At 37.9% G+C, this 15,205-nt stretch overlaps 1 long non-coding RNA gene across 1 annotated transcript in view; it reads left to right on the top strand.

Annotated features, from left to right (window-relative positions):
* Nucleotides 1–7,490, top strand: part of LOC119727485 — a 35,403-nt gene extending 27,913 nt beyond the window's left edge. Inside the window, exons 3-4 of the long non-coding RNA XR_005270975.1 lie at nt 2,820–2,965; nt 5,465–7,490. This is a non-coding gene — a long non-coding RNA (uncharacterized LOC119727485). The remainder of the gene's footprint in view (nt 1–2,819; nt 2,966–5,464) is intronic.
* Nucleotides 7,491–15,205: the final 7,715 nt, after the last annotated feature.

The following is a 15,205-nucleotide window of genomic DNA, read 5'->3' as shown; positions in this document are numbered from 1 at the left end:
GTCGTCCATTTTGTTTTGCTAATTATGTAAATGTATGCATCATGTGATGACATCAAAAAAATCTGCGCGCGCGATGTATGTGGGTACCACATCGCTTTCAGGCGCCGCAAGTGAGTTCAATTTTTGTCTGGTGCGTTGTCGTGGAGAGCATTCTCGTTGTCTTGCTTTCCGCGACAACGCACCAGACGAAAATTGAACCCACTTGCGGCGCCTGAAAGCGGTGTGGTACCCACATACATGTACTCCTAGAACTATGAGGCTCCACGCTCATAGGCAGATTACCCCGCTAAACTGTTTGCTATACAAAACACCAACTAAGTACAAAAACGTCCATCCCAATCAAGCTTTTTCCCACAGAACCGCTGCACAGTTTAAAAATTATAACACATTATTTTGACCTTCAGGACGAAGGAAGCTGAAATTTCGCTTACAATTACATATTCCTTGTGTCCAGAATTGTGCCTGCGCTGGGTTTAGAAAAGGGTCATTCCACGAAGTTGAGATAGGCCTACAAAGTGAGCGATCGTGAAGTGTAGGGCCCCTATTTTATTTTGATCAAATTAGAGTCAAAAATGACCTTTACAATCAAAAGCAGACTTTTCTCAATTCTAATGTGGTGCCTTGCAATTCAGCGCGCCGTGCGTGCTCAGTGCTCACATGATTTTGGAAAGTTGGTAAATTTGTACACAATATATATTTACATGTAATGACTATGGAGAAGTTGAGGATGTAACCGGAAGCCACGTCCTGTTACATCCAAACCTTGTTTTGTTCATAAATACAGGGATGAAACTTTTCCGATTTTAATCGGAAAACCGACTTTTTGAATTTGCCAACGAAATTTCCGATTTTTTTACAGTGTGTCCCACAAAATTTGATTTTGTAAGGATTTTTCTCACAAAATGTAATTTTATTTCAATCATAATTTCGAAGAAAAGTCGATGAAAAGTTGATGGAAATGGCACGTTAAAATCATCGCGAACGTAGTTTTAATCTCTTTCACCAGTCGCTACTGGAGTGTTTCAACGGTAGAAACACAGGACATACTGATCGGAGCTTTCTCCGGCTGGACAAAAGGTTAAACATTGACAGGCGACATGGAAAAATCACTGTGTCGCACGTGCGTGCGAATATGCAATGGTACAGACCACAGAGCATCTAGAATCCAAAAAAAAAATTGGGGGGGGGGGGACAAAAAATTGTTTTGGTCCCCCCAAAAAATTGTGTTCTGGATCCGCCCTTGAAGACGATAATACCTGATTTTTCCCCACGTATGAATGCAAGTGGAGTTGTGTGGTTGAATGGACATGATTGAAGCACCACGAACGGTGCCCATGTCTTTCGGACTTTCCCTAGACTTTCTTTATTGATGACTCCATTACTCTAACCGTAATTTGGGCAATTTATGCAATGAAAACACTGACCATTTTTTCATCGTACAATTTTGTTTGAATCGAAAATAAAGCAGGAGTACAATGTACGTACATGTACATGTACCTAGCTGCATGTTCTTTATAATCTTAAATTGATGTCGCCAACTAGTTTGGTAGTCAAATTATTTAAAAGTGGATTTTGTTCCCCTGAAAAAACACTCAGTGCTGGTCTATATAATCTTCCTTTTTAAAATTTTATTGTAGTCTCTTTTTTTCGAAGTGCCGGAAAGAAAGTTGCAACCTGATGCTACTTCATCGGTTGTGAACAAAGTCTATGGAGAGTCAAGAAAAATTTTCCTTAAAAGTATTTCCTAACAAAATTGGAAATGTTTCTCAGTCCCAGATTCATGTCTTATCATCATTTTTGCAACAACTGACCTTCATTGAGATGATATATGAAGAAAAAAAGCAGCGTCAGGTTGCAACATTCTTTCCGAAGTGCCTTCGCTGACACTTCCATTGGATGCAGGGGGCCTGTGTCATGCATGTCTATGCCTAAACAGTAGAACACCACTAAACGAACATGATGGGGTCCATACAAAATGTTCGTTATACATGTAGTTGTTGTTTGCTATAGTGGTTGTGCATTGTAATAGATTTAATATTGTGGGAGTCAAAGTGGATGTTCGTTATAACCAAATGTTCGCTATAGCACATTTGCCTATAGATATAAGATAACAAAATATTAGTTTGAACCGAGCAAGTACCAAATGTTTGGCTCGATAGGAAAACAGGATTGAGGCCTGCGGGTCCACTTGCAGTGCAAGACCCATACTCAATATTTGAATTTGTTCATTTTTTGGACGGGGGGTGGGGGTTGGTTTCGTTGTCCAAAAAAATATGAATTTCCTTCCTTCATTTATTGTTTTAAATTAAAGAAAGAATGTAGGATTTTTTAAGGGAAGTAAAGTCTAAAATTGCATTTCTGATTCCTGTCCCTATATGAAGTCACAACAACAGTGTAAATGGGGTACCATACAAAGGTTCCTCACGGTAAAAAGATTGTTGAAGTCCCAAAAACAATCGCTGTGCAAGGTCAGTGTGAGTGCCGCTAGGCCTACAAGAATTCAAGAAAACCTGGTACTGGTTCACATCAAATATACACTGGCCGTTTTCCCCCTGAAATTGAAATCTAATTGCTTTATTTTTCCTCTTGATTTTCGCAATTGAAGTTACATGTACTCACCAGTATAATAACCAGGAAAACTAAAAACAAAAAAGGTCACAGTGTACGAACCATGGCATCAACAAATTCTGCAGTTATTTCAGGACAAACTCTCATGAGAATTACCGGATAAGTCAGATGGATGCATTTAAAAATTGGTTGTAAAAATTAATATAGGCCGTCATGTTTTAAAATGTTGTACTGAAATTTCTTCATTACAGATCAATTATCCTCAAGACAATCACCAGTCACCAACCCACCTGCAGCTGTTAGATGTATCCACCCAGGCACCAAACCTTCTCAACTGTCCATCGACTGTCGAGTATCATGCCAGTCACAGCATGGTCACAGGAACCAAAGACACAGGGTAAGTACATGTACATGTACTTGCTTTTTTGGTGAATGACGCCGGGTGTTTGTTTTTTTGGTGATATACCCATTTGGCAACTTTGTATCAACTGGTTTGAAAAAGAAAGATATTTTCAAGCAAAAATGTGTGGAAAAAACGGACTTTGATTCCAAAATTTACTCACGGAGATTATACCCATTTGGCAACTTTGTATCAACTTGGTTTGAAAAAGAAAGATATTTTCAAGCAAAAATGTGTGAAAAAAAACGGACTTTGATTCCAGGATAGCTTTTTATTGAGTAGACTCCATGAGACGTGCACAAATTGATTTCTTGTTTGATCCTAAGAGTGCACACCTGTAAATAGGCCAAAATTCCGTCCGTTGATTTCATGAATACAGGGATGTGATTTGTCCGGGTTTTTTTCGGAAATCTGTTTTTTTTTGGCCTCAAAAGTCCACCAACATGAATCAAGTGAATCCCTTGAGAAATAGGGGGGGGGGTAGAATGTGCTAATTAATTATTCATAATGAGTTTTGCTTGCCGAAATATCCGAAATTTACTCACGGACATTACTTCGTTGAGCGATATATCGCACGCACATATTGGATACCCAATGTGAGAACGAAGTTGAAGACCATGCGTTGCTGTTAGCATGTTCATGTGATTTTTCGCTCGGGTCCGAGGTTGTGATGATATTGGTCTAGTTCCTGTGTCGGTACTCGAGATGCACGTGTTGCGCTGGTCGGGTGTACAGACTAATATTACTCAGCGTGCACAATGGCATACAGTACAGTACAATCATGTGGATTATGGTTGCAGACCAGTAAATCTGTCCGAAACTGCCTACGCCGGCCAAATCACGATTTGCATGCCCTCAAAATCTTGAGTAAAATTTGAGCATGCTGTGGGCCATGAACTTGAGGGTTTGTAAACAATATGGGTGGAAGCCGTGCACAGGACTGTGAGCTTGTAGTTCCGTTCAATTTAGATGAAATTGGGGCCCTTAAAGCGTTCTATTTTGCAATGGAGTGTAGGCATCGTTTTTCAAAATGGCGATGGGCTTCAGGACTATTTTCAGTGGTGATCATCTTCGGATGGAAATTTCTCCTAAAAGTCATCAGTTGACTCCCCCAAAATTGAAAAGAAAATGAAAGATGATGAAATATAAGCTTTAATTTGATGTGTGTCTCGAACACCTTGGAGAGTTGTGAGTATTTTTCCCGAATTTCTGAAGTGGGAGCATTTACCATTGGGGTCTATGGAAGTTTATTTACTGGTCTGTAACCTTATGCATGTTGTTGTTTTACATGCGTCGGCTCGGAGTGTTTGTGTACGTACAATGTATGCTGCGCTTCCAACAGAAATCCTTCCAAAAATGGCTGCGCCCAACAAGTCGGGATTGTCGCAAGGAGATTTCAGTGCGAGAGCTTGATAAAGAAGTGAAAAATAAGTTCCGGTGGGAATGGTTTCGGGACTCTGTTATTAATGACGGGCATCAGCATCAATTTCAAGATAAAATAGCAACCGCTGGCAAGGTTTTTTGCAATGATTGCAACGACATTATCAACTACGCATGCCGCGTCGAGTTGAAAGAAATCGCTCGTATCCCATGTGAAACACCCAAAGCACATCAAAGCATGGCAAGTATACGGCGAGGTAACATGAAAATGCATGGTTCTCAACTTTGAGTAAAGAAGAAACTTTATAAGAACGAGAGTATATTTTAACGAAGGAGGGAAAATTCTTCTTCAAATTAAAACAAATTCTGCTCCAAAATTTCAGAGGAAAGTGCCCAGTAATTGCCTCAGATTGCACCACAGAGCATCTGAAATCAAAAATTTTTCGGGGCCTTTAAGCGGACCCGGACCCCACGCCGTAATGGCCTTGCGCTCGCCGGAGCATGCATTTCATGCATAAAATTTTCAGATTTTTTTGTCACAGACCAATCACATCCCTGTGAATAAAAGTTATACCCTCAAAATATTCTATATTAGAGAGTTTTGAGAGCCATAAAATTGGGGAATTGAAGAGATATGGTAATGAACCTCTGGCCCGGACTTGGGGCTTCCAATTTTGAGCATTTTCCGCTTGGGGAAAATAGGGGTCGTCTTCTTTGGGTGAGAATATCTCGAAAAGTCAAAGGTCAACCCACCCAAAAATGAAAAGAAAATGAAAGATAACACATTGATCATCATTTTTCTGTGCAGCTTGAATACCTGTGAGAGTTCTGAGTATTTTTAAAAGAATTTTGAAGCATGCGCATTTAGCACTAGTGTCTAAGGGATTTTTTTGCAGGGTTGCACCCTTAAGGCGTGTTCTACCTTCTACCTAGGTTAAATTATTCCATTGAAATGATCCTGTTACATTTATTCTTCTGACATTGTCAGAGATGAATTGTCAGGGGTACATGTACGCGCATGCTTACGTCCATGTAGCAATTTAATTGTTTGCAGAAGTTATGGCGTCCCAGAAGGTTAGTAAAGGTCTCTTAAAGATCTGTCTTTTATTCACACAGACTCTATAACCCAGCACCACCCTGGCAGCTTAGACCAGCATGATTTGAAAACAGCAGGATGACTACCCACCCATTTAGACACCATGTCTAGACACTCTACTTCTGTCAAGGAAAGTTCTACTGCCTAAAACGCAGCCAGACGTCGCGACAACATGCTGCCCACTGAACTGTAAGCTACATGTACTGCCATTGGATCTGATGGGCTTTCCGGTTTGAGTCACAGGAAATCTGAGACGTGCGACCACAGCCACTGACTCCTGAAACCCAACAAGGAAGCAGTCAGAGATGCACTGGAGATCTCTCTTTTCCGGGTTGCCATTCAACGACAACGATGTCACTTCATAGGTGCTCCCTGTCTGCATTGACTGGAAGGAATGTGTGAGCCACAGGTAGACCAGCACCAGCAGGAGTCTACAGGAATTGCTCCAGAATGACTTCCTCCTCAACAAATCTCTCCTGCTGGACACAAAACTTGTCTTCAGAGACTGCTCTTATCTTCAACTGGACAAATGCTGATTCTAAGTATACATGTAGCTCACATTGAGCCATATGTCAATGGACCTCGCAAGTCACACAAAATGTTTGGAAAACTGTTGAAAATATGATGGGAGAGATACATAAACAATTCATGAGATCTGATCATGAGATCTTCAAAAATTGATTCAGAATTACTGTTGGAATCTGTCAGGAACTTTTGAAACAGAACTCCATGCTTTGAAAACGGAACTCTTTTGAAAAGGGAACTCTCTTGAAGTGAACGACCATTTTATGTGAAAGAAGTAGAGGTCTCTCTCCAAGAGGTCACTGGAGGTCATTACAGTTAACCTCTGTGACCTGAGTTGCCTAGGGTAACCACAGTTTTACAGAAGTCTAAACTCTTGAAAAGAACTTGATAAAAATCTTCAATCACAGTATTCCATGACGAATCCACTGTCACCTATTGACACAGTTTGGAACAAGATCCCCTGAATTTTTCTCCTGCAAGAAATGTATGTTTTGATCCAAAATCCTTCAAAACAAAGCATTTGTTCTTTGTGGATCCAAAGTTGATGTCACTCATTGCTGAGATCAAATTGAACCGCAAAATGGACGAGAGGCCTCTACATGTTACACGTAACCAGCTTCTTAATGCAAAACTTTTCAGGCCATAAAAATAGAAATATCCTCTTTTTTTTCTGGTGAATTGATTTCCTTAATTTCATTCAGTGGCGCCACTTACATGTACATACATGTACTTGCCTGAAACTGCAGCTTATCACCAAAGCACTCAACAAGCAGAGCCACTTACTATATTTACAGCGCTGCATTACTTTTTCCTCACCTCGTTTTTCCGAGAGCATTTGCAAAAGAACTGAAATGTACGTAATCTTTAAGACAGATTCACTCAAAATGTATTCAAACTGAGGAAAACATTGCCTCCCAACAATTTTGATTATGCAGCTGTATGCTTATAATAGAGAGAGCTGGTTACGTTAAATTTATATTTTATCTGAAATATTTGTTTATGGCATTGCCTGATTGGTAGTAGCTAGGTGCAAGATTGGTTTTCCTGGAACAAAATTTGACACACAAATGCAAACACATCTCTTTGGACCAAATTTTTCTATAATTAACACATTGAGCCCAAAATCTCTCTTTTGGACTAACGTTTGTTTCGCATTTAAACCAAAAGCTATTTGTTTGAGATTCAAAAAACAATATGAATGTCCTGACATCAAAAGCAGGAATTCTCTGTTAACTTTAAAATGCCCAACATTGCAAACGAGTACAAAAATCAACTTTCCGTTAAATCTCCAAATTTGTTTCAACCTCTGCATGGGTTTTCGATAGCTTTGATACATTTCCCAGTTGATCATAATTTAGCAGCTACTATCAGCAGCACTACCAATCTTGTACCCAGCTTTTGTTTTATTAAGAATAGTCAGCACTGGTCAAATGTGTAAAGGCAGCGTTTGAATGAAACATTTTGTCTATATCACACATTTTCCAAATTCATCAAAATTGAGCAAACCCTAAGTTTACCATTTCAAACTAAAAACAAAACTTGTAAGAATAACAAAGTCGCCATTATTTGACAGTGTATTACAGGCAGGTGTTTTTGTGTACACACCTACATGTATGTTGAATACTTTGAGAAAGCAGTTTTTGTTGGTTCATTTGACAGGCAATTTGAATAACACATTAATGTAAATGATCAAAACATTATCCTAACTTTAAAAAAGAACAGAAAAAATGTGCTTCCAGTGCTGGCTATACAATGTAAATTCTTTTATGATAATTTATTGAGTATCCCATATATACTTGACATTTTACCAACAGGCAATGTTCTGATACACTTGAGCCCAACGCATGCAAGTCCCCCCGAGGCGTGCACGTGTGGTGTTCCCCGCCCGCAGATGCCGGCTCGTCTGGTGAGTTGCCCCTGTCTGCATTGACGATTGGTCTTTTGTTCAAGGTGTGTGCTTGCTTCCTGATCTTGTGGTCTGGATAATCGTGGATGACTTGGTCGACTTCAACATGGTAAGGATCCTTTTGAACTTTGACAATTAGTTTGCCTTTCTGCAAAGGAGATGTTGTTTTGGCTGTTTCTTTACTGAGTGTTGCTGTGGAAATTATGTACCATCTATCAATCTGGAGATTGCAAATCTAGAGATCAATCGAGCATCTACTCTTGATGTCCTGCTTGCATTTCAATAGTTCCATGGCATCATGTTGATCCAAATGATCTGCTAACAAATGGATACTGTTGTTGGTACCTCTGATGTTCTTCAATATGATAGGATTTTCGGACAGGTGTTTCAGCCGCTATTTATGTGAATAACTTCCTTGGTATAACTCTGAAATCTCATTGCCTTTTATTGTATTGACATGTTCATTCAGTTCTCTCATTGAGTGTGTTCCAATCTTAGACATGCACAGATAAACATGGGGAAGTAATCTCTAAAAGAAATCAGTACAACTTTACTGAATCGTATCGCGCTGTACATGATAAGTGAGCTAAAAGTAAAACTGATGCATAAAATTGCACAAGTCAAAAATTTCCTCTTAATTCAGCATCTAATGCATCACTAAAATCCATAATTTAAAAAGTTTGTCATTTTTTGGCAACAACTATTTTAAATTTGATGAAAAAAAGGAACTTTTTGCCATATCAAGTATAATACTTTTCTAAATAAAATAATTCAAGATTCTAGTTCTGGTTTGAACCAAAAAAGAAACGAAATCGAAAAATGAAAGTCCTGAATTCAAAGCAACTTAAACTCATTTTTAAAAACCACTTTGCACTTCAGAAAACAAATGAGAAAAATTTTGTCTCATTAATAAATTGGTGAATGGGCCAGTGCCATCATATTATCAGAAGAGCAGTTGAAAAATAAAATAGAAATGAAAAGACATTATAAAGTCAGAATGAAAAAGGATAGAAGGCCAAACTCTTGAAATTGTAGGGGAGAAGTCCTGGTGTGCAGAGGGGGACAACCATGCTGCTTCCTGGCCAGATGGAAGATGTGGTGGACAAAAAGGCCCCCTGCATCCTAAAGACAGAAGCTGTGGTGTCAGACACAGGGAACCAGTCCTGCCAGATGGATCCATGGTAAGTTTAATTGAAGTTTTCTAGAATGAATTCATGCACTGTGTACATCCTCATTGCTTGCGTAACCTACAGTAGAATGTGTATCTCATGGCTAGGAGTAAACGCTATCTGTCTGCATTACAGGAAAACAGTATTGTGCATTATAGTCTTCAGTCTGTGGCAATACCAATTAGCGTTAATCTGACACACAGAATTGAAAGTTAAGAGTAATGTAGGTCTGTTATTTGTCATTCAGAATTAAAATTTGATCAAGGCAATTGATCGAATGAGTCCTACAGTAATGCAGAGATGCAACCAGTGCACTGGTGTGCAAACTTCTCACTCAATCTTTATGGACTCGACACTCACTGCAAGTACTCAAAGTGCTGCTACCCAAATCATGGTCAAATGTCGTGACCTCTGCACTCCAATCCTATGATTGGATAAAACCTTGGGTTTGAGCAATCACTGTAGCCTCCTATAGATTCATCACCTACCAGATAGGTGGTTGCATGGGGGAATCCCCTGCCAAGTCTCTGTTTAACAGGACCTTTTTGTGATCATAACTTTGTGAACTCATTTTTTCAAATGAGTTCATTTCTCTGCAGTGAAACTCAAGCATCCATGTGTGTTGTGAGCGATCCTAAACTGCAATTCCCTTTCAGTGAAGTCTAAACTCTAGGCTCGCAGCAAAAACTGTCTTTCTGATTACAACAAAAAGTTGAATTATTGATCTAGTTTTCTAGATTCAAGCGAGAAACTTTTTGAGCAAAGCTCCGATGAGTAATTTGAGCAGCATAGTTTTGCTGCGTTCTTTCAGTGTGTTTACTGAAACATTCATTTTCATGAAAAAAAATTGAATATTACGGTACTGCCAAGGTGCAGTTGCAAGTGAGATATGTGCACTGTTCTCATATAGAAGCTTAAACAAATGTCATTGCCTCATACCAACCAAAAAATCCTAACTGTTTCTCGTTTGTATACAAAGAAATAGCCTTTTACAAAATCAAAAAAAGGCATTAAACTTTGAACGTGATCTTGAGAGTCCTGAAAGATCTTCACCTTAGCTCTAAATGTTCAGATTGTCAATATTATTTCAGTTGATGTATGTGGACATTTGTCCGCTGCCTTGTGGAAGAAAAATGTAAATATAGCAGCTGAGAACTCAGCTCAAAGCAAAGTTCACCTGGACTTCATCTGACTAGTCTCACCAATTAAGTTAGTACATACTCTGAAATTGAGCATACGTTTTGTACATGTACATGTCAATGTTCATGTACAACATGGCCTCAGACAGCTGTAACTGAATCTTAATCAGATGTCAGACCATTTTATTATTTCTTGCTGAGAAGTAAAATCGATGAGTAGATTTACAAAACTAAAAAAAGTTTGCTCTGAGTTGGACGAGTTTGGTTTCATTTCTCATGCAACCAAATCCGCAAACTGTTCACAAATCCTTCAAAGATTTCTGAAACCGAAAGTGATATGGAAACAATTGTTTTGTATTGCCAGCAAAAGGAATGCAATTGTTCTATCTGATATGACTCACAACTTTACAAAGTAAAAATTGCCAAGCCATTGATTGTAGCAAGATGGCTGTCTTAAGTACTGTAAGTAAGAACGATTGTGAAAGTAACTTCTAATACAGTTTCCAAAGGCATTTGTTTACAAACTTTGATAACCTTATTCAGTTTTGACCCCAGCCAAACCAGTAATGTTAGGAATATTGCATTTTGGCATGACGCTGTAACCGTTGTGTTTCATTTTGTCAAATAAGGTGAAGATCTTTCAGGACACATGTTGGTATTGCCACAGACTGAAGTCTACATGTAGCTATGCTCCATGCTTGAACCCATCAGTGACCACACTTCTCTCATTGTGCATTGCACTTTGCAATGTGCATTTTGTGATGCAAATATTGTGAGGCGTCACTTTCCAAATTCAAACATTCAAATTCTCAACTTGTATCTCAATGACACTCTGTACCTGTAGTGTTGTACAATCAGATTTTTTTAACCAGTCAATTTTCATGTGATGCTGAAAAAATGTTGAAAATGTTTGTCCAGTGTGGCTACTGCGGACAATTCAGTTCTGGTCACCTCAGGCCACTGTGGTCACTAAAGGGTTCAAAACGTCCAAGGTTCTTTAATTAATTATTCAGGTCAGTTTAAGATCAGTTTTGTCTCAAGAGGCGTCGATAAAATGTACATGTACATGTAGGATAGTTTGTTGTGTTGGGACAGTTAATGTCTTTAAGAATGCAGGTATTCTTAGTGCTTTTGGTTATTGACAGTAGTCAGTAATTTCAAAAAATTATTGAAAATGTAAACTCCAGGATATGTTCTTGTTTCATGTTAAACCTGAAGACTGTTTCTCAGAAAATCATTGAATAGTTGTGCAGAGTGAATAGTCAATAAAACCAGGAGGAAAAAACAATGAACATGAATGTGATTAAAACAGGTTAAAATTAGGTCCTCAGGAAATTTGCAAAATTGTATTCTTCTAAAAGTCAACAGTTTTTAACATTCAACACTTAGTAATGTTTCCCATGAACAAGCCAGACCATAACTCAGAAAATCAGTGACTAGTTGTGCAGAGCAAATAGTCAATAAAACCAGGACATAAATTGCGCATTAATGTGATTAATGATGACAAATGATGACATTGTACAGTAGCGTCAAACACTGATAACCAGGTTAAATTGGGTAATAAACAAACTTGCATAAATTAAAACAAGTTAAACTGTGAGACACTACACTTTTGTGAGAAACCAGACACGGCCGATTTTCGAAGTAAAAATGCCAGGCACTTGACTTAAGTCTCAGATTTGATCTACATCTTTTCGTGACTCAATCAGTGAAAGGACTAATACATGAATTAGGATATCTTAATAACTGTATTAAAAATGAAATCAAGTGACTTGCAGTTCTCGGAAAATATCAGTGAGTATGAAATTGAACTTAGTGCCATGATTTCAGTATATATTGTCCTTAGTTAGTAATATACTTGGGGTTATTTTTTTTTATCTTCACAGGGTCAATACGTACAACCCCCAAATTAAGTCCATACTTGTATTCTCAAAATAAATGAACCTTATTTCTAGAAAAGTTGGATAGGCAAAAGACATGTTTTTTTATGGACATGTTTGCAGACAGGAAAAGTTGCAAAATTCATAATTTCTCTAGGGTACTTGTAGGTTCAATCAAAAAAATCTCAAATTGTATACATGTTCATGTCAAAGGTTTGAAGTTAATGTTCTGTCTTGTCTTAAAAGGTGGTTATAGGCAGGCCCCAGAATAAACCTTGAATAAAAAATTGGCAGTTTCGGTGATCAGATATCTAGAATAACAGATACATGTACATGTATATGTACATGGAACAGATACATGGAAGAACTTTGCTGTTGCAGTTCTGCTTTTCCAGTGGAATAACTTTAGACCGTACTCACAATTTACAAAGAAAGCAAAATTTCCTAAAAACAAATCTGAGAAAACAAACTTGTTTGTTAAGTCATCAGTGTGTCACTGCAATTCTGTGCCAAATATTCAAGGTGTCATACCGTCGTTGAATGTTTGACTTGAAAAATAAAGTCAGACTTTACAGGAAAGAAGGCAAAAAGAACAGTGAAAAAAGACTGTGGAAAAAAGCTTAGAGATATGTAGATAGCCTGCACAATGTATACAGGCCGGCCCCTTGAAATACTCTCATATTGAGTTTATACATGTACATGTACATGTAGACAATGTCATGTGTACATGTACATGTACAGTCTCTGCAAATGCTGCAGGTACATGCAAATGATTTACATGAAGAAATTGAATGATTGATCTTTTCGAAATTGAAAACTAAGATTGGAGTAATATGATCCATTCCTTGGTGGTGATGAAACCAAGAAAATGTCTTGTCCTGTATAAAATAATGTACATGTAGGCCTACACTTATAAATGGTGTGGAAATTAAAGGTAGGGTCTGACTATGTCGTGTTGACTATGTCGTGAATCCATCATCATCTAAGAAACTGCCATTTATTCATTTGTCCTGGGGCCTGCCTAGGTTTGCATGCGAGCATAAATGTGCAATATCTGTTGTAATGTAGGCATGTAGCAGTATGTTTACTCTGAAATGCCATGATACACATTTAGGTTTAGCGAGCAAAACAGATGAGGATGTATGTTGTCGTTGTACAGTGCATGAATTAATGAAAACTTCAATTAAACTTGACCATGGATGGCGGGACAAGACTGTCCCTGTGTCATGATGCCACAGCTTCTGAGGATGCTGAGGGGCAGATTGCCACCACATCAACAGTGGCGTAGCTAGAATGAAGGAGGGGCCACAAGAAAACAGGAGGGGACAAATGGAAATCCCAGAAATTTTCATGTTGGGCAAACTAGAGAACATGTGTATAATTTTGACCATTTGGATGCACATGTTCACTATACATGTTCTCAGCTACATGTACATGTATTTTTATACATGTCGGCCCAAAAAGGCCGAGTACGGATTTTGAAATCTTTTTGTCCAATCGGACAGACAGCCCCCTTCCTGTATCACATGGAAGGCCCCTCCCATCCCCATTTGCTACGCCACTGCAACATTGGCCACGGAACAGCATGGTTCTTCAAAAAAGATGCACGTCAACCTCCCAAATTTAAAAAAAAAGAGAGAGAAATATTACAAAAATGTCCAAAACTCTTGAACACAAAATCTTGTGTCACATGTTTGTTTACAATATGCAAAAATTGTGACATATTTCAAATAATTATGGCTAACGTCAGTTTTGAAAAAACTGATTCGCTAAGAGTTTGGCCAGAAATCTTGAAAAAAGAAGCATGTACTCAGTAACAAGAAAATCATCTGCACATTTTTTTAAAAGTTGGTTTTTTTTTTCAATCTAATTAACTTTGTAACTCTTAAAATTCCCAATCAAACTATGTTGGTCAAATTCAAATTGTAATATTTGAATTCAATCCACTAATTTAAAATGAAGCTAGTTTTCTTGAAGATCGATGATGGCACAATGGAAAGTTACTTAGACCAGTCTTTCCTAAGAGAAAAATCTTGTAAGATACCGACCGGTATTTGCTCATTCAAAATAAAGACTTCATACAAATGTCAGAACTTATTACATCTCAAAGTGTGTGTATACTTGGCAAAATGGCCAAAAGCTTTGAATACAATATTTATCAAAAAAACTCAGTTTGAACAAATCAAGTTACTGCAGTGAACTGTTGCTTTGAATTTGGACTAGTTTGACTAAAATATGTTTGAAATTTTGCAATAATTCCCACTTCCTAATTAGAAAAAGACTAGTTACCGGTACGTGAAAATTCCAATAAATTTTCAATCGCTTATTGTAACATTGACTTTCAGGCAACCATTAAATAGTGCAATTTTGAGTTTGCACTAAATGTCTTGCAAAAAGTAGACGTTCTTAGAACTAGAAATAGTGCTGCCAAAAGTCATCAAAGTACTCGGAATATCTTTTGTTACTCCTCGTGATCATTCTAACATACATTTGTGAATCTGATGAAAAGTTTGATGCGCAACAATACTTAAGAAACAACCTGCCAAATGTGGTCATGTTTGAACGTATAAATTAGTGAAACCTACTTGCAAAAATTATTTATGCATTTTGCAATTGACATTTACTGAATTGGTGTCAGCCTTTGCCAATTCACCTTTAATTGTGCATGTCTGTCTAAAGCTAAAATAAACTTACAATTACTTGTAAAAATCTGACGACACACTCATGAGATGAACTGATTACTGTACATGTTGATGCGATAAACGGCAGGGAGATTTCAGAGTTATATCATGGAGTTATTTATATAAATGGTGGTTGAGATAAATGCCCTAAAATCTTATTGCATTGGAAATATCGGAGAAAGCTGGCAAATTGTAATCTGTTTGTATTGCATTTCATTCAAAGGGATCAGAACCATGATGCAACAGTGAACAACGGAAATGTTGAGTGAGACAATCATAAGTAGATGTGAGAGAGATCTCTACTTTGGCAATTTTTGGAGTGATTGTTGGTATACAATTTCCATTGCAATACTTAGTAATTGAAATGGTTAATACGGCATTGACTTTGTCAGAAAAGTAAACTGATTGTTAAAGTTCATAAGGATCCTTATCATGTTGGAGTTAACCAAGTCATTTGTGAT

This window comes from Patiria miniata, unplaced genomic scaffold (genome assembly GCF_015706575.1).
Source record: "Patiria miniata isolate m_02_andy unplaced genomic scaffold, ASM1570657v1 HiC_scaffold_20, whole genome shotgun sequence".
Classification (NCBI taxonomy): Eukaryota; Metazoa; Echinodermata; class Asteroidea; order Valvatida; family Asterinidae; genus Patiria; species Patiria miniata.
This window is presented reverse-complemented; position numbering and strand designations above follow the sequence as displayed.